The following is a 25,168-nucleotide window of genomic DNA, read 5'->3' as shown; positions in this document are numbered from 1 at the left end:
ATCACCGTTTACACAGAGGGCAGGCAAAACACTAAACAAACCTCCATACAGAAGGGCAATGGCAGAAGCTGAGCTGTCCCTGGCTTGAAATACCCTAAATCTGCCTCAGATTGTCTGCGGCTGCTGCTGAAGTGAGAAAGGGCTGTTAGAGGCACTCTTACATTCCCCGATAAAGCAAATGTTTTCCAGATACAGGAACCAGTCTTCCTCCTCTCCTCTTTAGATTAAATTGTCTGATATAGCAGAGCACGGACTTAACTCTTTGCACGACACCCAGGATGGAAATCCCCCAACAAAATAAAATTACTGACAGCAGAATAATTCACTCCTGATAAAACTGCTTGATCATTTTGTGTGTACGAGAGGCGCAAACCTCAAATTGTGTGTTTGGCAACATATGAAGGCTATATGCACATATAGTCAGTTGATGTTGTTACTTCCATTAAATGAGGTCTCTTCTTTTTCTCTGTTTTCGATGCAGTTCTCCAGGGAGATTAATTTGTATGAAAGTAGAGCGCTAATTGCACAAAACAAGCTGGGGTACTGCAGAAGCATAATTAAATTTAAAAAAATGTGGTGTTAATACAATTGCAGTGCTAATTAAATAAAATTGGTGACAAGTGTCTAAGGCAGAGCAAGCGTAAGGAGAAAAACTGACAAAATGATCCATTTAAAAATTCTCGCAGATATTATAGTACACTGGTAACTGAGCCGAGTTAAAAGTAATTGTACGTGAAGCGTTGCACGAGTGCCTGATCTTGCTCTCTGTGAAGTGGGACTTTTGCCAATTCAGGCTTTAATGTTCCATAAATTGCTGATAGGAAAGCAATAGGCCCATTTTATTTCTGCGTGTAGTTAAGTGTGGGCTAAATTCAGGACCGGACAAACAGAATCCAGGCAACAGCCACAGTAGTGACGGGGGTAGATTGACCAGCTTCTCCGCAGCAGAAATCACTGGTGTGCTGGGGGGACCTGGCCATGCCAGTGGTGCACTGTGGCTTCAACCTCAACAGCAACTGGCTTTCCAGACCTGTGCAATAATCAGAAATAATCTGCCAAGCAAAGCCGCTGATCTTGCTTTGAGCTCTGGCGCACTGCACCTACACCCACACGACTGCATCAGGGTGTATCACCAGAGGCCCTCACTGCTGAGGAGCAGGGCCCTCAGACAGCATCCTGCTTCACTCCTTCTCTCCTTGGCATTTATTAGCGACTTGCAGGAATTGCACGACAACCCCCACCACTCCAGAAAGTTGCTCCTTGTGAACCCTGAGTTTCCTCACAATTTGTGTTGGCGGAGGGAAAAAAAACAACACCCTAACCTCCCCCCCTTCCACCCACAAATAACAACCCCAAAACGTTTCTAGTCTGCGTGGTTCCAAAATAAATAAAAAAGCCCTTTCAGATGTGGAACAAGGCAGCCCTGTCTTCCTGAGTCAGCAGCCTAAAACAATAGCTAGGAGGACTCACCTCACAGCAATTTGTACCCTCTCAGGGGTCATGTTATAATACAGTAGACCCCCAGCTGTGGTTTTAAAATGTATTGGCTTGTTTTTGGAAGCTGGCTCGAGCAACTTCAACGAGCTTGCAGGAAATTAGTTGTGATCCATCATACAATGGGAATTTTGCCTTTGACTTTGCTGGGAGCAAGATCAGGACCTTAATGCCTGCAGAAGAATTGCCAGCTCCGTCAGCTCGCTGCGGCAGGGGGAGATGGCTGGTGGCTCTTTCTTGTGGGGGTCTCTGGGGCTCCAGCGCCCATTTCAGCTTCTGACCTTGCTGATGGCTGTTCCTCTGTCCCCCATGTGAATGCTGCTGGTCTGCGGAGGTTGCTGGTCATTCATTATAAACGTGTTTTTAATCCCAATTTCTGTTTCAGAAGATTGCTGCTGGAATAAAATTGCTGCTCTGTTTCAGTCTGGCGCTTTTATTCACTTTCCTGTCTCTCCGAGTCTGAGTTCATCGTCCTTCCTGTCTTCATTAGCGTGACTCTTCCTTCATCTCCGTGGTCTCCGCATAATGGCCAGCATGTTTCCTCACCTTCTTCTTGAAAGCATCACGTGGTGCAGATCTTAATTGCCTCTGGGTTCCGCTCAGCTCCATCTTTCTGCAGATGGGAAGGGAAGATATGACTGAAATAAATAAAAAGAACAAATAAAAAATTAAAAAAAAAAAGGAAGAACCCAGAAAAGTAGGAATTGGCACAAAGTTGTCGGCTTCCTAAGAGCGCTTGTATCAGTAATAACATTAACCACATGGGCCTGTGTTCCCTCTTCAGAGGAACACTGTTGGCCTTGCCTGGCTTAGTTTAGAATAAGACTAAAACTGTTTCTTTGCTGTTTTCTTGCCTCAAGATGCATTATGCCCATTAATTACCCCGAGGTACAAAATGCCACTATGATCAGCCTTGAGAGTTAATAACTAGTTTAACCCAGTGTCAGGCACAGCTTCTTTCTAAATGTGACTTTGGGGGCTGTCTCTGTAGCACAGGAACGTGTTCAGAGCATATACATAGACTGAGCTTGTTTAAAATAGACTCTGTAGCCAGAGTGATTTGTCCAGAGCAACCATAAACACATAGGATTCAGGTCATCAGTGCAGGAGGTGGGTGGCCAAGGTGGAGGCTGAGGCGGCTGGAGAAGATGCACCAGCACATGGGACTTCCCCGGTGAAGACATGCCAGTCCTGCATCATTTCTGATGCTTTCCTAAAGCACTCTTGGGGCTCAACCAGTGTCCAGGGCACCATGTGCTACTTTTGTAGTGGAAAAAATCCCAGCCCTCTTGCTGAGACCCTTGGCGACTAATTTCTGAGCACTCAAAGCAAAATTAAGTGTAAGTGAAGACTACATACACAGCAGGAACTTTGTGAGTTCACACTAGGGTCTGAGGGTGCTTTACAGCCTGTCTGACACTGTGAGTTACTGAGTAAACAGGAAAAAATAAGTGATGACATGTCATAAAATGGACTTTTATTTCCTTTATTTTTACAGCTGTAGTTCAGCATACTCACTTATGACTGAAGTGGTAAAGCGTAGCAGTATATTTCTAAACAAAACAACATTTATGTATAGTATGTGAATATATACACAAAATGTATGTGTGACAAAATAGATACACTAGATACATATACTTCATTATATATATATTATTACAATATATTTATATGGGGAAAAATGTACCGAAAGTGTATCTAGGGCAGGACTGCGGGACGACTGCTGTTTGAAAACATTGGGGAAAGATAAACAGCTTGCAGGACAGCAAAATTTCTGATATAGCTGTGATATTTATGGCCAGATTCTACAGCTGAACTCAAACAGTAGCAAGCATTGAGTGCCCATTAGGTCCAGCCTCAATTATTATGGCTATAAAGTATGCAAATTTTATTACTGTATAGATTCCCTCTCTGAAGTAAAAGTCTAGCTACTTCCTTGCTACAGAGACTTTCCCAGGACCCACTGGTGATTTGCCATTTTGGGATTATCATGATAATTTGTCTGGTAGTCGGGTTAGAGGGGAAGATAAACACCTAGACTAACCCCTCAATTTCTTGTTTTCAGTTTATTTTCCAAAGCTGAAGGCTTGCCCCAGGCCTGAAACACATGTTAGCAATTTGGGTGGGGGCACCGCAAAAGATACGGTGATGTGAGACTGAGGTTTCTTCACTTGCATCTCTAGTGAAAAAAATAGTAATTACCCCTATTGGTAGAACAAGGCTCCTTTGAGGGATTGCTTTCCAGTATTGCTAGGGAAGGGGCTGCAGAAAAATTACACAATCACAATTACAATAATAATAATAATAGTACTATCTGTCCTCTGTAGCAAGAATTTGCTGCTCTCAGTCCTCTGTTGCAATATTTTCACATACCAGCTCTCATTTGATATTTTTTCCTAAATGTACGGTTTGCTGAATAATGAGATAAATCAGGCTGCTGGCAGTTCAGCAAATGTTAGCTAATTGTTTTCTGGGGAGTCTTCACCATTTAAATAAATATTTCACTTGGACCCATTACTGATGCATCACTTTCACCACTCTGGTGACTTAACTCGCTAGATATGGAACAGGGCAGTGGTAGCTTTTCCATCAACACGCCTTAGGTCTGGCCGAGTGGACCGTCTAGACTAACAAAAGGAGAATATTTATGGTGTCATTTCCAATTAAATCCTTAGTATCTCTGCTAAGATGGCCAAAGTTGACTGTGGTGGTTTTAATTATGAGAGCATCTGCTACCTCAGAAGACTGATGACCACCTCACAGCCACTACTAACTCACACCCATGACCAGCTTGTAGCCTTGACCAGCTCATAGCCATGACAACTCACAGCCATGACCAGCTCGTAGCCTTGACCAGCTCATAGCCTTGACCACCTCACAGCCATGACAACTCACAGCCATGACCAACTCACAGCCATGAAACAGGCGTTGTGGAGTAGCAGCACTTGTTAATATCCATGGACTGGGTCAGATTCAGGACAACAAAACCTTGCAATGAAAGGCTCTTCGAACTGTTTTCATATCCCCTCCAGGCTTTCTTCCTGACTCACCTCATGCTGCTTCTGCTCCTGCCCATTCACATTCCCTCTGCCAGGGAGGACACAACCGCCGGACGGAGTTGTCCTGCTAATGACGCTTTTAGCTGCCTGCCTTTCTTCTTGGGGGTGGGAGGAGAAGTGGGAGCCTTGGCTGATGCTTCTGGGCCAGCCAGCCTGCTTCTTGCTTTCATCTGCAGCCTAGGACATGCACATCTGTACAAAGCGCTGCCAGGTCCCCTTGGCTGGGCTTTGGGGCTCCGAGGGCTCCTTGCTGACCCGATGAGCTTGGGGTGGGCTGGTCTGCATGTGCTCGTGGGGTGGAGTTGCTGGGGCAGCTGCAGGGAGTGTTTCCTATCAGCCGCTGGCATGATGTAATGGTTGGTCTGCAGTGTGGGAACACGCTGTTTCCTGTGTTTCAGTGTTACTGCAAACGACCAGTCAGAAGATCCTTTTCAGAAGTGGGACGGGCAATTAAATAAGTAGCCGAACCTAAAAAATATGTGTATAAAAGCGAAGGCACTATGCCTGCTGCCAGCTCAGAAAGCTGCTACATGCTTGTCTAGCACAACCTATATGTGCCACACAGGCTCCTTCCAAACATTGTGGTGTTAAATGTGCTTCGGCGATGACTTGAGAGAAAGCCATCTTGGCAGGGAGGAATGAGTCTATTCTCCATGGTCCTTTCAATCCCTGGCCTCTCTGCTCAGCCTGCCAGCCCTCGTGTCAGCAGGGAGGGACTGTCTTGGATTGGGCTGGCTGCTCCATAAAATACCCGGTGGCTCGTGAGAGTCCTGGAGCCCCCAGATGTGCCTAGTCCTGCTGGACAGTGAGATCCCTTTGAGAGACGGTTTGAAGCAAAGGCAGGTTGCTTGGACCACTCACACCTGAAGCCTTGTGTCATTCCCTGGCTCTTCTCCCCTGGATGAAGCTTTATTTCAAAGTTTGGGTAAGTCCTCCGAGGGTATCTGCAGCACCTCCTCTGCATCCAGCGTTGGTTATCCACACTTAGAACTGAAAAAAGTAGGCTGCTGACCTAAGGGCAGCAAAATCACCTTGTGTGTGCCTCTCTGCACATCATTTTGTGCACTTCTACAATGGCCTGGGCTAGCTTGCAGCACTGGATGGCTGGTGTTATTTGTGGCTCTGTGGTCCCTCCAGTCTGAGCTGAGACTTGTCCCCGGGGCTGCAGCTTGCCCACTGCTTTTTAATGGCAAACTTGCAAGTGCTGCCATCCTCCTGTCCCTCCTTTGCCCTGACCCCTGGGTCGCTGGACCGTAAAGCGATCCCAGCCAGCTGTCGATCTATGTATAGATCACCAGTGTGCTTATGTAAGGGCCTACCCTGCATCTTCAACCAGCTGAAGCTCTGTACTTTGTCCCTGCGCCATTCCTTTCACAGCCCCCACGTGTGAGGTTTAGGGGCCACGTGAAAGAGCAAAGAGTCTTTTCCTGTCTCCTAGCCAAAAGGAGCATTGCATTTCTCTGAGTATGCATGTGCATGTGTGCAGGACCAGGCAGGAGCAGAGTTTTTGCCTGATGAGCCGCAAAACTGGGGCCACATGCAGTGCAGATGGGCTCACGTGGGGCTGCTCATTAGCTCCAGCAGCACACCTCGTGTTCCTTGGCTGGGAGGTGGGGGATGTGAGAAAAATACTTTGTGTGATGCGTCATGAAGTCTGCTTCCCCCCAAAAATTGAAAAAAGGAAAGTATAGTGAGAATAATAGTTGCAAGAAGCCGCTCTGGGCAGCCAAGATCCCTTTGAAGTTGGCGTGCCTTTTGCTGCCTCCAAACCATGCTGGAGCCGGCGCCACACATTGCACTCTGATCATGAAGGGATCTGCAGCAGGAACGGGGGCTGCAACACCCGAGCCCAGCTTGGTTTGCCTGCATCTTCCTGCAAGCCTCCTCATGCTGCACATGTGGGATGTCCCGAGTGCAGCATTGCGCCTTGGGGGGCTTTGCAAGGCAGCACGTGAATGCTATGCATAGATACGGCAATTTTAGAAGCTGTTGCACTTTCTTACAATGACGATAAGAGAAAGCGAGCTGAGGGAAGGCAGGCAGATTGAGCTGGGTGGGCCAGGGCAGCTGAGCAGCCTCCATTCATCCATCCCTGCCTCGTGTTCCCCCGCTGCAGTGCTGACAAGTCATATATCCCCAGCACCGTGCTGTGGTTTCTCTCTGGCTCCGGGAGCCCGTGTGCCAAGTGCAGCTGATCGGCCTGCTGACCAGCTGCATCTCGTGCATCCAACGCCAGCAAGAGGCTGTGGAGCATATGCTCCTCTCTGAGGGACAGCACATAGGTTGGGCAGGAGGTACAGGGGAAGGGCAGAGACCTGCTTTGCTGCTCACTCCCTTGTTTTCCCCCAGGATGAGCAATGCCTAGTTGGAGCCGGGGGAAGATGTCCACGGGCTTGCACAAGCAGCAGATACAGCCCTCCCAGCCATGAGGAGTCCCAGGGAGGAGGTATTAAACCTTCTTTCTTCACTCTTTGCCTCTGTGCTTCTCTAAAAGCCATAGCAAACATCAAGAGAAATTCCTGCACCTGGCGCAGAGCCCACAATGACAGCAACAACACTGGGATGATCATACGCTCAGGCTGAGCATGCTTGGGCAAAGAAATGGCATCCTAACCTGTTCTCCAAGTCTGGGCTGCAGGTGATTAAGCAACAGCTGACATGCCTGGGATTTTGATCACCTGCTAGGACTGATCAGATGGGTCATCTGAAAGACAGGCTGTGATGTTTTAAAAGAGGCTCTTCAGGAGTGGTTTTGGGAAATGGGAGGGTGGTGATTGTACTAGTCAGAGCTGTGATGGGGGGAAAGATTTGGCTGATGAAAGTGTGGGGTTGAGGTGCTGGTTGGTGGAAAACTCAACATGAGCTGTCAAGGTGTGCTTGCAGCCCAGAAGCCAACTGTATCCTGAGCTGCATCCAAGCAAGCATCACCAGCTGGTAGATGGAAGTGATTCTCCCCCTTTATGCCATTCTCCTCAGACCCTACCTGGAGTATGTGGACCTCTTGGAGCAAGTCCAGAGGAGGGCCACAAGGATGATCAAGGGCTGGAGCACCTCTCCTATGAAGACAGGCTGAGGGAGTTGGGGATGTTCAGCCTGGAGAAGAGGAGGCTCTGGGGAGACCTTATTGTGGCCTTCCAGGACATAAAGGGGGCCTACAGGAAAGCTGGGGAGGGACCCTTTGTCAGGGAGGGTAGTGATAGGATGAGGAGTAATGGTTTTTGTCTAAAAGAGGGTAGACTTAGATTAGATTTTTAGAAGAAATTCTTTACTTGGGGGTGGTGAGGCACTGGCACAGGTTGCCCAGAGAAGCTGTGGATGCCCCATCCCTGGAAGTGCTCAAGGCCAGGCTGGATGGGGCTTTGGGCAGCCTGGTCTGGTGGGAGGAGTTCTAGGGGTTGGAATTAAATGATCTTTAAGGTCCCTTTCAATCCAAACTATTCTGTTGCTCTATGATTTAGAGGTGGGTCAGACCTGCTTGGTGGAGGAAAGGTCTCAAACACTGGAAGACTGATATCAGCTTCAGAAATGTCTCAGTGTTGAAGGAATGGCATTAAGTCAATAGGTCTTGGTGTTTTGTTGCTATTTAGAGAGATATCTTCCTTGATCTTATAGAAGTCAAAAGTATTACCTGCATCAGTTTTACTGTGTTTCTAGGACCAACTGAAACACTGTGTGTGTAATGTTTAAGTTCTGGGGAAAAAAGTCCTTTTCAGCAACTGGAGGGCTGGCACTTGTCCTGGGAGCCCCGGGCAGCTGGACTGTGCAACCCTGCTCCTATGATCAGGGCTGCAGGCAGAGTGCCTGCACCTGAGGCATGCTTGCCAGGGTCCCAGGAGAGGCGCAATGCTGGAGCTCGCTTATCCTTGGCAGCCAGAGACATACGGATGTGTCCAAACACAGCAGCAGCCCCACCAGGGCTCTGATGCATGTAAATCACTCCAGCAGCAGTAATGCTGCCTGTGCTCATGTGCATGCTGTGCCTTATGTATATAGGCACTTGGCATGCATTCCAAAGAGTTTTTTTTTCTTTCCTCACGTGTTGACTCCCTGTAGAGTTGCACATTGATTTTAGTTGAGGAAAATTTGAGGAAATAGTGTATCCATCCTTTTACCTCAGAGCCCTGCGCTCCTTAGCCTGACAACACACACGTTTGCTGGATTTAGTTACTGTGGAGAGGGCAGAGCAGCTACGGTGAATTAATTAGTAACTTCCAGAGGTGTTGTAACCTCTAGAGCTGGGCTGTTACCTGGAACACCCCAGAATAGTTGTGTGCAGCTCTGTGCACAAGGGCAGCAGTGTTACCTGTTGAGAGGGGAAAGCCAGGAGAGATGCCCAGCCTGCTGCTTCTGCTGATCTCAGAGAGAGGATGATGAGGAGGAGGGGAGATGACTGGAAGGGATGGCTCCCACTGCTGCTCCAGGGTTCTGAAGCCCTGCATTGCCTCAGCAAGCTGCATTCACCCCTATGCTCTTCAAATTTATTGGGAATTTTCATTTCTGGCACTGAAAAAGCGGTATCAGTTCAGCTCAGAGGGTCACTTCCATAGCCAGCTGTGACTGTAATGAATTAAAAGTGCAGTAGGAGAGCGGATTTTTTTTTTCTAAAAGGTCTGTCAGTCCAAGTCTTTCTTCTTAATTGTTAAACTTCACATTGATCCTGCAGAGCTGGAGTGACATCTGGAGATGACTCCCTTTCCTCCCCTCCTCTGCAGTGCAGGAGTGTGTGACCTTCCTCATCAAACGTAGATGTACCAGCTAGTCACGTGCCAGTAATATTCAATGAATCTGGGAAAGAAGGTAAGCAATGTACACTATAAACTTGTCTGCAAATCATAATGTATTTCTTTAAATATGGCCAATACAGGGATTTTATCCTCCTCATTAAGTTATCTTAAGAGCACCTAGAGGAATGTCTGACAATCTCCAGGACCCTTATCAGTCAATGGGACTTGGGAACTTAAACTCCTTAAGCTCTGTTGATGGCTTCTCATACTGTTCTCATAAACGGCTACCGCAAAAATAATTTTGGCAGGGTTCGGAGGCTCTTACATGTGCTCTTTGGTTTCATCTTTTGAGCCACAATTACTTTTCTGGCCTGCACTGTTACTTATTCAGTTTTCCATGTGAAATCACAACCTAGTTCTGAAACAGACTGGAATTCATTAAATCCGAGCAGGATATTCGGTTCTATAGATCTTGTTTGAGAGTTGGTTGGTGATTCTGATATATTATTACAAATTTACAGTTGTTCTTGGTTGATAATTATGTTCTAAGTCTGTCCTTCAAATTAATCTGAGAGCACACTCTAAACAGCTCTGCTATGGCTTTGGTTTAAGTAAATTACTTACAGGAATGACACATTTGTTACTAATCCTCCAGCCTCTTATAGCCAAATTCTGTAATTCTCTCTCAGACTGGTAATTCTTTCTTATGCAAGCCGACCTACTGCCTTCACATTTATTCACCCGGTTCAGACCACCATTTAAGCACGTGGTTAATTGTAAACATGTGTTTAGGTCTCATTGACTTCAGCAAGGCTTAAGTGCTGTCTTGAATAGGCATTCTTTTCCAAATCAGAGCTGGAAAATTAAATTTGTCCCCCTGTATAAAAGATCAATTCAACTGTTATGCCTCCAAAGGAAAACTGAAAGTTCTGTTGGATTAAGGCAGGATATACACTCAGTGTAATAAATATTGCTGAATACTTTGTCAAGTAAACTTTTATGCTGGAAGGAGTGCCCTTAACGTAAGCAATAGCGCTTTTTGAAAGTATCTCTGCAGAGAAGCAAAATGCATCTAAACTATCTGGCAGATAATAATTTTAGTGTCTGTGACTAGTGAAAAACCTGAAGTGGTGCTTCAATAGGACCACACCAAGGAATTGTAGAATTAAAAATTAATGACGAGCAGAAGCAAGACTTCTTATATTAAGAAAAATAAAAGGGTTATGCATGTCTTATTTGGAGTGAGTCACTGTTTACACATTCTTTATTCTTGGTGCAAACCCTAATAGAAGTGCTGGCCTGTCAACTCTCATTAAAAAAAGGAATAGGAAGAGGATCACGTGCTGGCTGTCCATGTGCATGGATGTGTGCTGCAGATCCTGGGGAAGGAGAACGCTTTTGCCTTCCTTTTGGCTCTGTTGAGGTCTGACACAGGAGGCAGAGGTGGGCACGCTGATTATGGGCAAGATGCCCTCAAATCTGCCTCTGCATCCCTCCCTCAGTGTGCATCCTGTGCAAGGCAAGTGGGCTGCAAGCATTGTTTGAGGGTAAACAGGTAGAGGATGTTGATGATTCCAGTAAGCGTACAAACTGCTTTTCAAGCATGCTTGTATTAGGGCCATACTGTGTAATATCCACAAGCTCTGGTCTAATTTAGCTTCATGGCAGTAGCTTGAGTGAATAGTGCTCACCTGGAATGAACAAGGCAGACCATACTCCATGCTGGGTGTTGGCCTCTTTCGTCTGGTGACATGACCCCATGCTGGCATTCCATGTTCTTTTCTCAGGTGACAAGTGACAGAATGTAAGGAAAAGTCCTCTAGTTGCACCAGGGAAGGTTTAGGTTGGACATTATAATGAATTTCTTCATGGAGAGGGTGGTTAGGTGTTGGAATGGGCTGCCCAGGGAAGTGGTGGAGTCCCCATCCCTGAAGGTATTTAAGAGATGTAGACATGGCACTAAGAGTCATGGTTTAGGGATTTGGTAGGTCATGTCGATGGTTGGACTTGGTGATCTTGAAGGTCTTTTCCAACCTAGGTGATTCTATGCATGTATGCAACCCTGGCCACTAGGGAAGCAAACTTCCCCACAGAGGTTAAGGTGAACTGGAAGGCTCTCAAAGGCTCTGCAATAGGCAGTGTGTGTGCAGTGGGGAGGACAGCTCTTGCTGATGTGTTGCTGTGTTCAGGCTTCTGTGGGCACCAGCTTTATATCAGCGTGTAAAATGGGGCCAAAAAACCCTGAGGAGGAAAACGGGCTCACAGAAAGTGATAAGTCCCAGGTATCATACTGCAGGCACAAAGTGAGCAGGATGGAAATCTTAACAAGTCTCTCCTTACAGTTCTTCAAAAGCAGTAAAATAAAGAGTTAACCTTTAAAAACATTTTCACCAATTACTTGGCTTTCCCATGACATCAGTCTTCTCAGTTTCTATAGTCCTTTGAAGAACAACATTACTAATAACTAACCTCGTGTATTTCATACAATCCTGAATTTTCCTTTGAGCCTTGAAGGAAAATCACAATTTCCCCTGTGTTAAGCTTCACTTTGAATTTGGAGTTTGAAATTTTATATGTAGGACATTGCAAAGCAGTCTTGGGAGAGCAAAAAGATTTTTGCTTCTCATGTTTGCAAAACACTTGGCGTTAGTCATATGATGGCATTTTAATTCTTTACCATCATTGCAGATATATGTGCGGTACATAAAGTGTGCCCAATGTATGGGATATACCTAAATATGCAGGTATATGATTAATGCACAAGCCAGGTGCATAGGCTATATGACAATGCATAGCCAAATGTTGTTAGTCACTCTATCTCCCATTTTTTTTTCTGAGTTGTAAACTGTGTCTGTGGAAGGACAACATGATCCTGACTAATGAGTTGGCTCAATCCAGAAGTATTTCTACCAGAGCACAGCTCCCATTTTATGGTTCCCAGTAAATGTTGATGGTGACTAGACTAGAGCATCCCAAAGTGCTCCAGATGCAGCTGAATAAGGGCCTACTCATGTAAACACCAGGTGTAGTGCTTCTAATAGGGCCCTAAGGGCTGGCTTGTCACAGCAGTAGTGTGGTCTTGCGTGGGTGTAAGGAACGGTTAGTGGTTTCTCTAGGTTGGCCATGCTCATCCTCACCAATGCATTGAGATGCTCTATGCATTCTGAACAAGGAAAAATGCTGAGCAAATGCGTTTGCAAACCCCTCAGACTTGTGCCCCTGCTCAATTCTCCCCTCCTCCACCCCCCCAGCAGGCTGTCTTTTCGTGTGTGATTTTTTTCTTTTTCAGTGTGCACTTCTAGGCTTCTGTTCAACTCTCTAAGAGCAAATAAAAGGGTTGAATAAACTTGCTGATGCTCCCTATTTCATGGCCTGTTGATAACTACATGATAACCCTCTCCATTGGATTCTTCATTCAAAAAAAAAGGGCAAAAGAGGGGAAAAAAAAAGAGAGCCTTTGTCAGCCTCGATAGCACTATTCACTGTTTTACCAACAAGTTACAGTGAGAACATCAGTTTCCTGTCCTTTCATTGGAGCCCATTGATCTTTTTCCCTAGTAAACAGAACGGCTGTAGCTTTTGTTTGGCTTGTGCTTCCCATTTGTGCTGCGCATTTCAGTGATGAAAAGTGCTGTTGTGGCCATTCTGCCGAAGGAAAATCAGGACAATGGCAGTGGGACAATGAGTGGGAAACGTGTGGCAGCCATTGGAGGGGGACAGTGGGTGCTTGGGCCATTGCCATAAACATAGTGACCTTCATGGAATGGGTCCCTGAGAGGCTCTAGCAAAACAGGAATGGGATTTCAGGCTGAGCATTGCTCACCTCTCCTGCTAAATCATCCCTGTGCACGATGTGCTTGTCGCAGCCTTCAACAAGCCTTTCAAAGGTGGCCAGGTGGTTGGAGGAACGTGGTGGCAGATCTGAAATCTCTCTTGCTTTGTTACTTATTGCCTCCAATTATTAGCTAGTTATGACAAATTATTGTGATTAGGTGTGGGTTCTCAGCTGTGGAGGTGTGCTGGAGCTGCAAGACCAGCTGTGAGGTTTAGGAGCACCCTAACTAGTGAGGTGTCTCTGCTATAAGAAGCTGAGTATGGGGGAAGGCCTTTTGGAGTAGGTAAAGTATCAAGCACAAGGAAATATTGAGGCTGAACCAGAAGATCCTGTGCCTGGGGTGTGTGTGACTAGGACGGTGGGGTGCGATCCCTGCAAAGAAATCAAAGCCTTTTTTCTTGCCTTTTTTATTCTTCTCCCAGTCACTCAAGTGAGTAATGCTTTAGAAAACAGAACAGAGATCTGGGGTTTCCCTTGATGGTAAGATGTCCAAAAATATGTTACTGCTGGCAGAAAGCAAATGCATACTTTATCTGATCTGAGGTAGCAAGAAACAAAGTGTTTTCTTGGCCTTTCCTGTATTTCAAGCTTTGTTTAAGCAAGCAAATTTCTCTTTGTTGACTTTCATTGCATGCAGGTATTTTTCTTGGCCATATTGTCTGTAGAATTTGGTAAGCTTAAGTAAAAGAGAAATAATATAGCAAGTCTCAGGAAAATATTTCCTGTGAAATCCCAAATCCATTGAAATCAAGATTTGTTGATTTTTCTTTTGTTATTTTGTTTTGATAGCAAAACTTGATTTCAGTGGGATTCTGGCTTTTCTTAACTGCTACTTATCTGTCTTGCAATGATGTTGGCTTGGCTACTAGCCACAACCCTATGATGCCAGGCACCTGGCATCTACAGAACAAACATGAACCTTTCCCCCAAAGCTTGCAGTTATGGCTGTTCACATTAAGATCTCCTAGACTTGTGTTGTCTACTGAAAGTCTGAAAAATTCCTCAGCTGCTGAGCTCATAGTATGGCTTGTGCAACTCTTTCTGGAAAAAATGTAAAAAAAAAAAAACTGAAGCAAGTTGCAAAGGTGCGTCTCTACCAATACAAATTTTGTTGTGTATGCTCTTGAGTTGTACTCATGGATTCGGGTTGTTCTTGTTAACATACAGAAGGTTAAGGCCTTTGCAAGCACTATGAGACTGAACAACTCTTTTCTTCCTCTTACGACTGTTAATGAACTTCTTGCTTCTCAGTCATGGTCCATGCATGTGATTAGCCTATATATTTTTCCCTGAAACTAGTAAAAGGAAACATTTGTAAAATGATTTGTCTAGACTGTTTGAGTCTCAAACATTGTTTTTGTGTAGATCATACAAAATGTGGGAATTCTCAAAACAGAACAGATTAAAGTAAAACTGGATTTTCCATGAATTACAATGTCAAACAGGGTTAAATGTTGTGACTAAAATCTTGTTTCAAAATAATTATAAAAAAGCAAAACCTGAAATGCAGAAGTCTTCAGATTTGATGCAGTTCTATAACATGCTAATACTCTCTTCGCTGCGTTCATTGTAGGTAAATGTTGGAGAAATGTAGCTTTCAGGAAGGGCAACATACAGTTGACCAAGTTTGTTTGTGTGAGAAGCTTGTGTTATTAGGCTTGGGCTCTTCTAAAGTATTATGTTATAGTTGAAGATTAATTTTAAAATCAGACAAACATCTGTGAAATTTGAAAAATAAACGTCCAAATATTTTAAACTTGGAAACATCTATTTTTATAGTCTTTGTAAAATATGCAGACTGTACACCTGTGAAGTGAGAACAATGTTATACAATTTTGTATGCAACACAATTATTTGTCTGCACATCTATTGCGGTAATTTGGTTGGCCATATAATGCTCACATGCATCCCCATCCTTGTGGAGGGTATGAACCTAAGGCACACTCTTGCAATGATAGCATCTGGGTTTGATTTCATCCCCCTGATGGTGCACAACTGAAGTTTCTGGACCTGTGAGTGCTTGACTTGCCCTTATTGACTTCATGGGGCAAACCAGCTCTGAGAAACTACATGCAGGCAAAAAATCTTAGTCTGGGCCTAAGGAAAGGGGAGGCCTAAGGGAACACTGATTACTTACTTCAACAGATTTCACGTGTTGTTCTTGCTTATTTCCTTGCATTAGGTAGGTCCAGGTGTAAGGTATGCTGGCAGAAATAGCAGTATAAACCATACATCCAAGTGAGGAGGCTCACTACCACAGTGTAGGTTAAGCTTAAACAACAGTGGTAATACAAAGCTCTTGGGTTAGCCAAGTGACATAATCCCTTTTTCTGACTAAAAAGACACCAGACATTTTTCTGTTTCACTGTTAGGGAAAAGGCCAGAGCCTTACAGTGTCAAGCTCTGTTCCCACATAGCCCTGTGGCCTCCTAGTCCCTGAGGGTTTAACCAAGTCACATAGGATAAGGCTTCTGAAGATGCGTGATCTGGAAATGCTTTTTTTCCCCCAGCTGCTACCAAGACAGCCCTGCCCTGGGGGGCAGGAGAGGGCTGATGCTAACACTTGGGTGGGACAGTACTGCACAGCCATTCTGTGTTTCCCTTTTCACTCCTGGGGCCTTTCCCTTTTTTGTGGCTGATAACTTTCAGGTGCATTGATGAGCATCACGAGTAACTGTGAAGCTGCTGGGTGGTTACTGCTGTTTTCTTTGCTCTGCCTGAGGTGCTGGGGAGGTGACACAGGGGCTGGCCACCTCCACCCTCTGGGGTGGGCAGGGAGGTGGGTGGCAGCTGCTGGGAAAGGCAGGGAGGAGAGCCCTGGCCCCCTGAGGAGTGGGGGAGGCAGGTATGCTTGGGTTGCAATTAACCAGAGCAGATTGTGGCCAGAGTAAAAGGGTAAACACCCTCCTCCTCAGAAGGTGCTGTGAGAGACTTGCAGCCTAGAGATGGCCAGGTTCTGCTTCCTGGGCAAAAGGCAGGATCTCCTGCAGCTTGAAACCCTACTTGCCAGTGGGGCTCCAGGCTTTGCACAGGGGCATGGGCCGGGTGGGGGTTTAGGGAGGTCAGGGTGCCCCTTGGGGAGCTCCCCCTGAGCTCCAGCCCATCACTGCAGTGAGAGCTTTCTGCTCCTCTTCTCCCATCCATTCCTCTTCTCCTGATTTTATCTGCAGACCCCAGGCTAGGGCCTCACAGCAAACACCACAGGATGGTTTTGGTATGTGCAGATCTGTTCTACAGTGGCACCAGGTTGCACTTTTTTGGCCACCTGTGTACTGCCCAAAGTTCCTCTTTTTCTTGTTCTTCATCCTTCCATCTCTTTTTTTTTATTTTTTTTCTCCTTGAATGATTAAAAATGGACATGCTTAGCCAAGACTTATTAAAACGGTCCTGCTGGCTGTCAAGAGGCTTGCATTAGAATTAGGGAAGGAGAGCTTTTAATTTTTTTTTTTGTAGTGTAAAGAAAATGGGGCTGAGGGTTAGGGTAGGGATTAAATAAAGGAAAAAGGATGACAGGTGGTCTAAATTCAGTCCTGAGTTCTCCTCTTCAAAGGGAGGCTATTTCCTAGGTGCTCACATTCTCCCACAGAATTTGGGGAATTAGCACAAATTGTGGCCTAATGATGTGACTGAGCCTTTATGTTTCTGTTCTCCTCCTGGGCAGCTCGTGCTGTAGCCCTTAGGTATGCTCCAGGCTAAAACACTGTCAGGTGGAGCAGAGGGCTGGGGTGATGGAGAGTAGCAGGAGCTTTCCTGGCTGCTGCGCCATCCCACACAGAGCACACTCACAAGCAACTTGATGGCATTGGAATTTGCCTTTTTTCCTTGCCTCCATCTTTAAAAACTCTGGGGGGAAAAAAAATACAGCGGTGACTGCTGCTGCTAATGCACGCTTGCTTGTTTTGAGAGCCCACATCTGAAAGGCCTTGTGTTTTTAAGTTGATATGCATCTTCCAGTGGCTTGCTCTTGCAGATATCTACTGCATATTTGTGCTGGGAAGACAATACTGCCCGTAGGGTTGGGTTGCAGGAAAGAGGGATGTTCTTCGGGGGCTCAGTGGGGGGGATAGCATCGGCAGGGCAATAAAGCTGGGACAGAGTGGCAACACATGCAGTGGCAAAAAGCCACCAGATACTGGCTGAAGCCTTCTTTCTAGGAAAGCCAAGTCTGCCCTGTAAGGAAAACTATGTAAAAAATCACAGTAGGGCCCTGGAAGAATTTCCTGTGCGTATCGCAGGTGAGGAAGACAGAGCTTTAAAGGAGGATGATAGTTTTAAATCACTTCTGTAGCAGTGAACAAATCGTCTACTCAGTTAACCTGGCTGTGGGCTTACATTGATGCAAATGCATATAAGTTGACCAAATATGTAAATTTCTGTGTGCATATAAATCCACTGAGACGCAAGATTTTCAGTTTTCCTTTTTTTTTTTTTGCACCAGGGTCTAGTTCAGGAGCATACTGGTCCAGTATTTTGTGATGGGACTAATCAGTATGCAAGGAGTTGCATGGATGCACAGAAGTGTATGCAGCTTACTGCAGTAGCCTAAATTGCTTTGATTAGAACTTAAAACCAATTCAATTTTGTGTGTGCGCTACTTCAGAGTCACTACAGAAATACTGAACTGGTTTAAAGATACCAGTCAAGATCTCTGTTCAAAATGCTGTCTTGGGAAAGATGCGATGGTTGAAACTAGTCATGGATCATAAAGCATAACTTTTTAAAAGCTTTTTTTTTTTTCAGCTATCACTTTTCATGTAAAATCAGGCTTGTGTTTCTTGAGAATTGTGCACCTTTCCTTCTGGCTTTGTTTTCCGTTTTTTTTTTTTCCTGCGGGGAAGGCAGATTGTTGTGAGGAAGACAAATTTATATGAGCCAACCTGAAAGTAATGTAGGCTTCTACCCAAAGCTTGAAGAGCTGCAGAAATTTTCATGACAATTGAGAGGCAAAATAGCTGAACTTTACTGCCTTGTTGGCCTCTGCTTTTGGTATTGCACAAGCTGAGAGCATCGTTTATGCTGATAGTTCTAGGAAAAGTGTGTTGTAGAGCTGGATACCACAGCAATAAACATGTGAGCGGGTAACCTTGGTGTTTCGGATTGAAGAGAACGCCAAAGGACCTCCTAGTACTGCCACTGGAGAGAAGGCTTCTCAGTGGTGCAGGAATACATCCAGATATCGCCTAACTCGACGCCTTTACCTTTGAGCTGGTCCTGTGATGCTCGCAGAGGAAATGCCGGCGCTGATAGGGCTGTGATTATATTTAGCAGAGGCGCAGTGGGAAGGAGCGGCTGCTTGGATGCAGCGACAGAATCAAAGCCAGCTGTAGCAGTGAAAGTCTCACAGGGTTAACCACAAAGTCTGCCTGCAGCTGCTGCAGCTCAATAACCAGCATTCACACGCGGCCTCACCAAACTGCCTTGTGACATTTTTGATTCATGTCAGGGACAGAGTACCATTGTTAGGGGGGAAAAATAACTGTTTCATAAAACGTTCTGCAGGCTTTCAGTCATTTCAGTCCTTATTCTCCGCTCTGTGCCACTCTAGGTTGGAAAAAGTTCTCCTCGCTTTGCTTTTCCAATTGCTGTTTAAAAAAGAAATGTTTCTGGCTTGATTTCTCTCAATAAAGAGCATGAGGTTCTCTGTAAAGCTCAGGAAGAGGCTAACAGTGGGCCCTGCTCTGCCTTTGTTGCGTTGCTGTGAGCACGGAGGAGGCTGAGGTTTCTGTGCCTCTTGGTGGTGTGAGGAGCAGCAGAAGCAACAGCCTGCTTCCACCAGCAGGAAGGACAGAGGGGTTCAGGGGATGGGCATCCCCTCTTGTGACAAGCCACGGGGAGGGTTTCTGAAGCGATTTTCCTGCTCAAGAAGCAGCTTGTCTGCTGTCAGGCCATCAGCCTGATTGCTCTGATCAGGCCGGAGCAGTGGGCTCTGGGGATGCAGGCTCTGCTCGTTTACTTCTTTCAGCCCAGAGATAAAAAGCCTCTTTGTTTTTCAGATTTATGGAAAAGTTTTAAATTGTTTGTCGCTCCTTGCCCTGGGTAACCCCATACTGTGCTGCTAGCTGGAGCTCCAGGGCCGAACACCTAGCGGCTGGCGGGGACAATGGGACGCTGTGAAAAGGCCTTCCCATTCTCATTCTGCTGAAGGAAGTGCTGCTGCAGGGGCCTCCATGCATTTTCACAGCCTTAATGCCTCATTTGCTTTAAGCACGTACAAGGACTTGCAGTTTGAGGAAGCAAATTAAATTAACGCTGTTGCTTTTTTGGTTCAGCTTTTTTTTTTTTTTTTTCTGAAGAAGTCATTCCCCCCACATCCATGTTACTGCAGATGTTCGGATGAGGTTGGTTTGGAAAAAAAAAATCCTAGTAAAAGAATAGTTTTTTTTTTTTTTTTTAAAGTCGGTGCCCCTTGCATCTGCCCTCTTAGGACTTTAGGCAGAAAGGTATCCAAGCCTGCTGTTATATGTTACATAGCCTGGCTGCAGCCCCACAAAGCAGAGCTTGCCAGGACCATAGCACTAGGTCTGGGGTCTCCAGGAAGAGCAGTGAATGGCTCTGCAGCAGAGTGGTGGTATTCAGGACAGCTCCATGGAGAGCTGATGCAGGTACCAGCAAAGCTTATTAACTCCATCTCTGTGCTCTTTGAGACAGGCTGAACTGCTCCAGGACTAGGAGGAGCAGGAGAGCAGCGTACGTGCAGTACTGCACCCCTACAGAGCTGGCCTGGGAACCTCTGTGCTGTGCCAGGCTCCATCCACAACCTGGCTAAAGCACCTGCAGGTAATTGGGAGCTGACTGCGCCTGACCGGAGGGCAGTGTCAGGTTAATTAGACATCTGCAGGCTATTCTTAAACTCTCCTTTTTTTTTTCTCCCATTCCCCAAATGGGATACTACTTAAAATTATATAAATATATATAAAAGTCAAGACAAAAGAATTAAGGCATTCCACCCAGATTGGCATGGAACACATTTTTTACTAAAATGACTGATGTGGGCTGATTTAATCTTAGTAATTTCCCTTTCTCAGGTACTAAAAACTGTGGCTCAGCATGGCTATTTTGATTTTCCTGTTCTATGATTTACTTTCCATATTCTGCATTCATATATTTTTCTTCCCTGATTCTTAATGTGCTTAGCCTGTTCAGATGAATATAAGATCTCTATAGTAGCATCTGAGATTGTAATCTGTCTATATCAAAGGCCAGAATTATTCCCTGTTGTTTGTAAAGGAATTATTTAATAAGTAATCCTTGTAAGTGTCAACATTACACATGAGATGACATAACACTTGGGGAAAGTAAGGACTAAGCCAATATTCCCACACCAGCTTCAAAGCTAAACATGCTTTCACATACAGATGCTTCCTATTTCTCGTCTGTGGCTTCTATTTCCCACTAATTGGAGTTGACACTGGAAGGACCAGTTCTTCTTTTCCTCCTCCTGGATGTTTTGATTGGAATGTTAATACCGTCCTCTTTCATTACCGGGCTGTGCAGAGCGGTGTTCAAGGTATAGGATCGGCTTTCCTGCAGAAGCTGTGCCTGCCCCGTGGGGTGCCAGAGTGGAGTTCATGCACAGCTGGCTACTGGCAGTGCAGCAGTCCCAGTCCTTGTGTGCCTGTGCTTTTGGGAGCAATGAAATCTGGACCGAGATTTTGTGTTTCTGGCCTGTCCTGCCCAAAAGTAAACTTCCTGCTGAATGAGCACAGAGAGAACTGAGCTGTTCTGCAAGTAAAATAGTGAAATCTTGGAAGCTGAACTAATGCAAAATATTTTTCCCTCAGAGTGTTTCTGCATGTTGAATACATCAATCTCTGCGAAAATCTGAGAGTGTTGGCCCCCGGGTGGGAAATAGCTCCTCCAAGGCTGAAAAAGCCTCCTCTGCTTCTTGCAGAACCTCTCCCCATCCCCGCCCCAGCTCCTCACCAGCGTGCTGCACTGTGCATCCCTCCCAGACAAATTCAGCCCCCACCCCGAGAAACATCAATGGATTTCTGTGGTGTCAATTCACAACATCAAAATGTCACAGGGAGTATATTCTTTTCACTAACAAGGCAAGCCTGATTAAACCATCCTGAATCCTTGCCTTCCTAAAGCAGCCTCTGAGGTGGGGCTGTGCAAAAAAAAAAAAAGGGGGGGGGGTTGAGGGGAACCAGCAAAATGCATTGCATCCTTGTAGGTGCTCCCAGCCCCTTGGGGGGTCCGCAGGTCCTGGGGTGCCTGCGGCCCCCTCAGGAGTTGTGTATCTGCCAGGAAATGGTGATTTCTCTGGAGCTTACAGCTCTGCATCTCCCTCCTCTGAAATCACTGTACCCTACCGAGGGGCTGTTGGTGTGTGGTTTTTTTTTTTTTGACCTTTCGGGGATGTGGCTCTCTGTCTAATAAAGTAATAATACCTGAATCCAGAGTGGCTTTCAGCAGCTTTTTCCCCACAAGAGTAACATTACAATGACACGTGGATCTCTGCTTCCACAGTGCTGGCTTGCCAAATATCAAGCACTGCTTCATTCCATTTATTTTCAAGATCCTTTTGGCTCTGCTCTCAGCATTTGTCCCTAGGCATATCTAGGTGCCATAAAGCCTAGAATGTAATGGGGCTGTTTTGTATAATCACCACACAAGTGATAACTCTATGAAATCTTAATGATAAACCTTTGCTTTTGTGCAAGTGCTACTTGCAGGCAAACTGATGGAAAGTGTAGGTCCTGTACAGATCACTGCAGAGGATCCTGAAAATCTATCGCATGGAGTCTACCCGTGTTTTCTGCATATGAGATGTGGAGGTGCCTTGGGGCCTCTTATGATGCAGGAGTGGGAAGCATGCTTTTCCTTATCCTACATGAGTCAAAGCAAGTGCCTTCGATGCTGGTTCACGTGGAAGGCCTGGCCTTGCCCTGCATGTCCACGTGGCTGCCCTGCATGAGGCCTTCCCATGTTCCACAGTGTACTGGGCAGGCATAAAAGGATGAGGTGTCTCATAGGGCTGGGTCTCTGTTACTGCAGTGAGAGAAGAGCAAAATTAATCTTGAGACAAGGCTGTTCTTCAGGCATTTTTCACTTTAGTAACTGGGTTGGTGGGCCCTCTGCTTCTTTTTAGACATGGCTAGCCCATGACCCTTTAATGCAAGCGATATTGAGGCAAAATTGTTGCTCTTAGTATCCATGGTAGATAGTGAATGACAGAAGGCTAATGTTCAGGTGTATTATTTAGTTTTCAGACCTGTAAAATAGCTATTTTGAGAAAGCAGTGAGGAATGCTGTATACATTTGCAGTGCCTTCTCTCAGTTTCTTGTTAAAGTTGAATGGTTTTTACTTTTGTGGAAATGAGGGAGACACAGCCAGCATAGGCACAGGAGGCTTTATGTGAGCTTTCTTCACATCCCCAGGCTTAATCTGAAACTGTGTGAGGTCTCCTGTGGTCCAGGTCTGTGCTGCCCTTTAACAGACGCTGTGGTGCTAATTGTGTTACGGCTTTGCATGAAGGACAAGTGCTCCCCAGGGGCCATGGTTATTCCTTCAAAATCATTTTCATCATTGATTTAAATGATATTTGATCTGAATATGCTTTTTTAGAGGCAAAATATGATGGCGTTATCTCAGAAAGCTTGGGACAGATATCATCTTCCTATATGTGTGCCTGTGGCACCATTGCAATATGAATATGCCAACTAAATTTCTAAATTCCCTTTAAATTTCCTGTCCACTTGTTATCACAACGTTCTTTGGAAAGCAATGCACAATATCATGAAGCTATATCAAGTGTTTTTCCTTGTCTTCAATTCTCAAGTCCTCAACGACTGCTTCCTAGAAAAGTGATACCCTCCTTATCTATTCATTAACTCCTACTGCATATCACAAGGCCTTCCTGCAAATTCCCATCAGCCATGACAAACTTATCTTGTAGACTTATGTAGTGATTTTGATAGCTGTACAGACCTGTTTGTTTTGTTCTGAACTAAATTAATAACACTGCAATGGCACCCACTCTACCACTGAACTTCTAAAACTCTCCTAAATATACTAATCAGCATGTCAGTGGAATATTCTTTCTGGATAGAGACAAGCCTGGTGAAGTGAATTAGACATTCACATGGCATTGCATAATTCAGAGAGCAGGTATGGTGCATATGATTTGCATTAATAGCCTCTACCGCAGCAGCTTCTCACGGGTCTCTCTCATTATATAGTATGTGGAAGCTTCCAGACTGTCAATCAATTACAGTAATTTCCTTTCCATATTTATTCCATCACGATCATTGACAGTTACCATTAAGTGACATTAATACAATACAATCCCACCTTGCTTTTTCCAGTGCTCCTCTTAGAGGGTGCTTAATCTGTGTAAAGCTGAGAGACTCCATTATATGGGAGAAAGTATCTGCTCTCCCTAGCTCAGCGTAGTGTGGTTCATCCATGGTGAGGAGGAGGATACAGCATGTGGTGTTACAGCGTCCAGCAAGCCCTCTGGGCTGCTCAGGAGCAGGGCCTGCTGGATCAGGATAGAGGTGGCTCCTGCCCATTGGTGAGCATGGGCTGCTATAGGAGGCCAGCAGGCTTATACCCAGAGAAAATGCTTTTATTAACTGCAACAGCTCAGTGCAGCTTGTGCGGTGTGTTTAGGGGCATCAGCTTGGGCATTAGCACGGTCGTGTTCATAGACGCCTTACCTCATTGGATGCCAATGGACCTTTCTGGCAGAGTAGTCTGAGCCAAGTTTGCTGATATAGCTACTAATGCTTAGGCATCCTTGTCAGAGAAACCAGAGCTCTTTTATTCCTCCCTGCCTGCCCTTCCTGGATCATTGATGGTTTTGAAAACCTCCTGCACTTCCCCAGGTAAGTGGAGCTAAGAATAGTTAAAACCCAGTACCAGTAACATCCTCTGTCAAATAGGTGCAGGCCCAGTGGCCACACAGCTACAGAGCAGGGGAATATTTATGCACTTTTCAAATAACAAATTTTTGGCATTGTCACGCGGGAGCTAATGGCAGCTGAAGGGCTCCTCCTTGCTCTTCCTCTGTGAAGTGTGTTACAGTACTTGTGGTGAGAAGTGAGCTACTGGTGGTCTCAGCCCTGTTATTTGAGATCTGTACTCTGAGAGGACAAAACAGTGGGTACGAAACCTCTTAGTAAATGTTATCTGAGAAATATGAATGTGTTACACAAGCAAACACTACGTGGCGGGTTAACTGGAGCATTGCATATGCTTCTGGCCATTGCTAGCTACCACTGGTCTTTTTTTAATCGACATTTGCTGAGACCTCGTCTGTGGAGTCAGGAAGGTTTTTAGCTACAAGTTTTTCTAGGACCTCTTACCCCTTAGATCCCTGATGTCCTTTGCAAAAAATTAGAGGCTTAATTTTAAACTTGAAAGGTGATCTTTTTCTTTCGGTAGATGGGAGAGGAAACGTATTTTTGCAGGTCAAGAAAAAGGAATTGGATCCATATCTCCCATTCTGCTGTAACGTTCCTCTTCTGCTTCGCCCTCACTGTACTAAAAATGCTCTCTCCAGAATGCTCCCTTTGCATTTTTGCTGCCTTTGTTTGAGGGACTGTTTCTGCCCCTTTTCAGCTGTGAGGTGGTTTTCCCAGCTCGCGAAGCTGACGTGATGAGATTCTCTTACTGCTCATCAGTAAACACTTTGTCAGCAATTCTGCACATGCCGAAGGGTTTTTCTTCTCTTGTCTGTGCTGAATTTTCTGGTGCTTCTTTCTTCTCCAACTCTCCTCCTAGGTTGGATGCTTTTCCACTTATCCCCATTTCCCTCTTTGATATGTGTCAGAGACTAAGCAGCATCAGTTGCCACTGTGTCCCCGTTCAAGGCCCTCCTAAAGCTATTGCTGCCAAATATGCTGGATGTCTTCTTCCTCGCAGTGCTCCACTTCCATCCTTGTCATTCATGGGTAACAGTTCAATGATCTTTCCCCTTCTCTGTCCACTGAGTTCATTTAAAATCTGAACAGTTTCTGGCTGTCAACTCTCCTGTTTGTGACTTCCACTCTGTTTACTTCTCTCTTCAGAATTTTTTCTGTCACCTCTCATCTCTGAAATTGTCAGA

At 45.4% G+C, this 25,168-nt stretch overlaps 1 long non-coding RNA gene across 4 annotated transcripts in view; it reads left to right on the top strand.

Annotated features, from left to right (window-relative positions):
* Positions 1-25,168, top strand: part of LOC106041719 (uncharacterized) — a 200,995-nt gene that overhangs the window by 20,887 nt on the left and 154,940 nt on the right. For all 4 annotated transcript variants that reach the window (XR_010829304.1, XR_010829302.1, XR_010829303.1 and 1 more), the window contains exon 2: positions 9,217-9,350. This is a non-coding gene — a long non-coding RNA (uncharacterized lncRNA). The remainder of the gene's footprint in view (positions 1-9,216; positions 9,351-25,168) is intronic.

The sequence above is a fragment of the Anser cygnoides genome, chromosome 2 (genome assembly GCF_040182565.1).
Source record: "Anser cygnoides isolate HZ-2024a breed goose chromosome 2, Taihu_goose_T2T_genome, whole genome shotgun sequence".
NCBI classification, from domain to species: Eukaryota; Metazoa; Chordata; class Aves; order Anseriformes; family Anatidae; genus Anser; species Anser cygnoides.
Note: the sequence above shows the minus strand (reverse complement) of the source record. Positions and strands in the feature narration are given on the sequence as shown.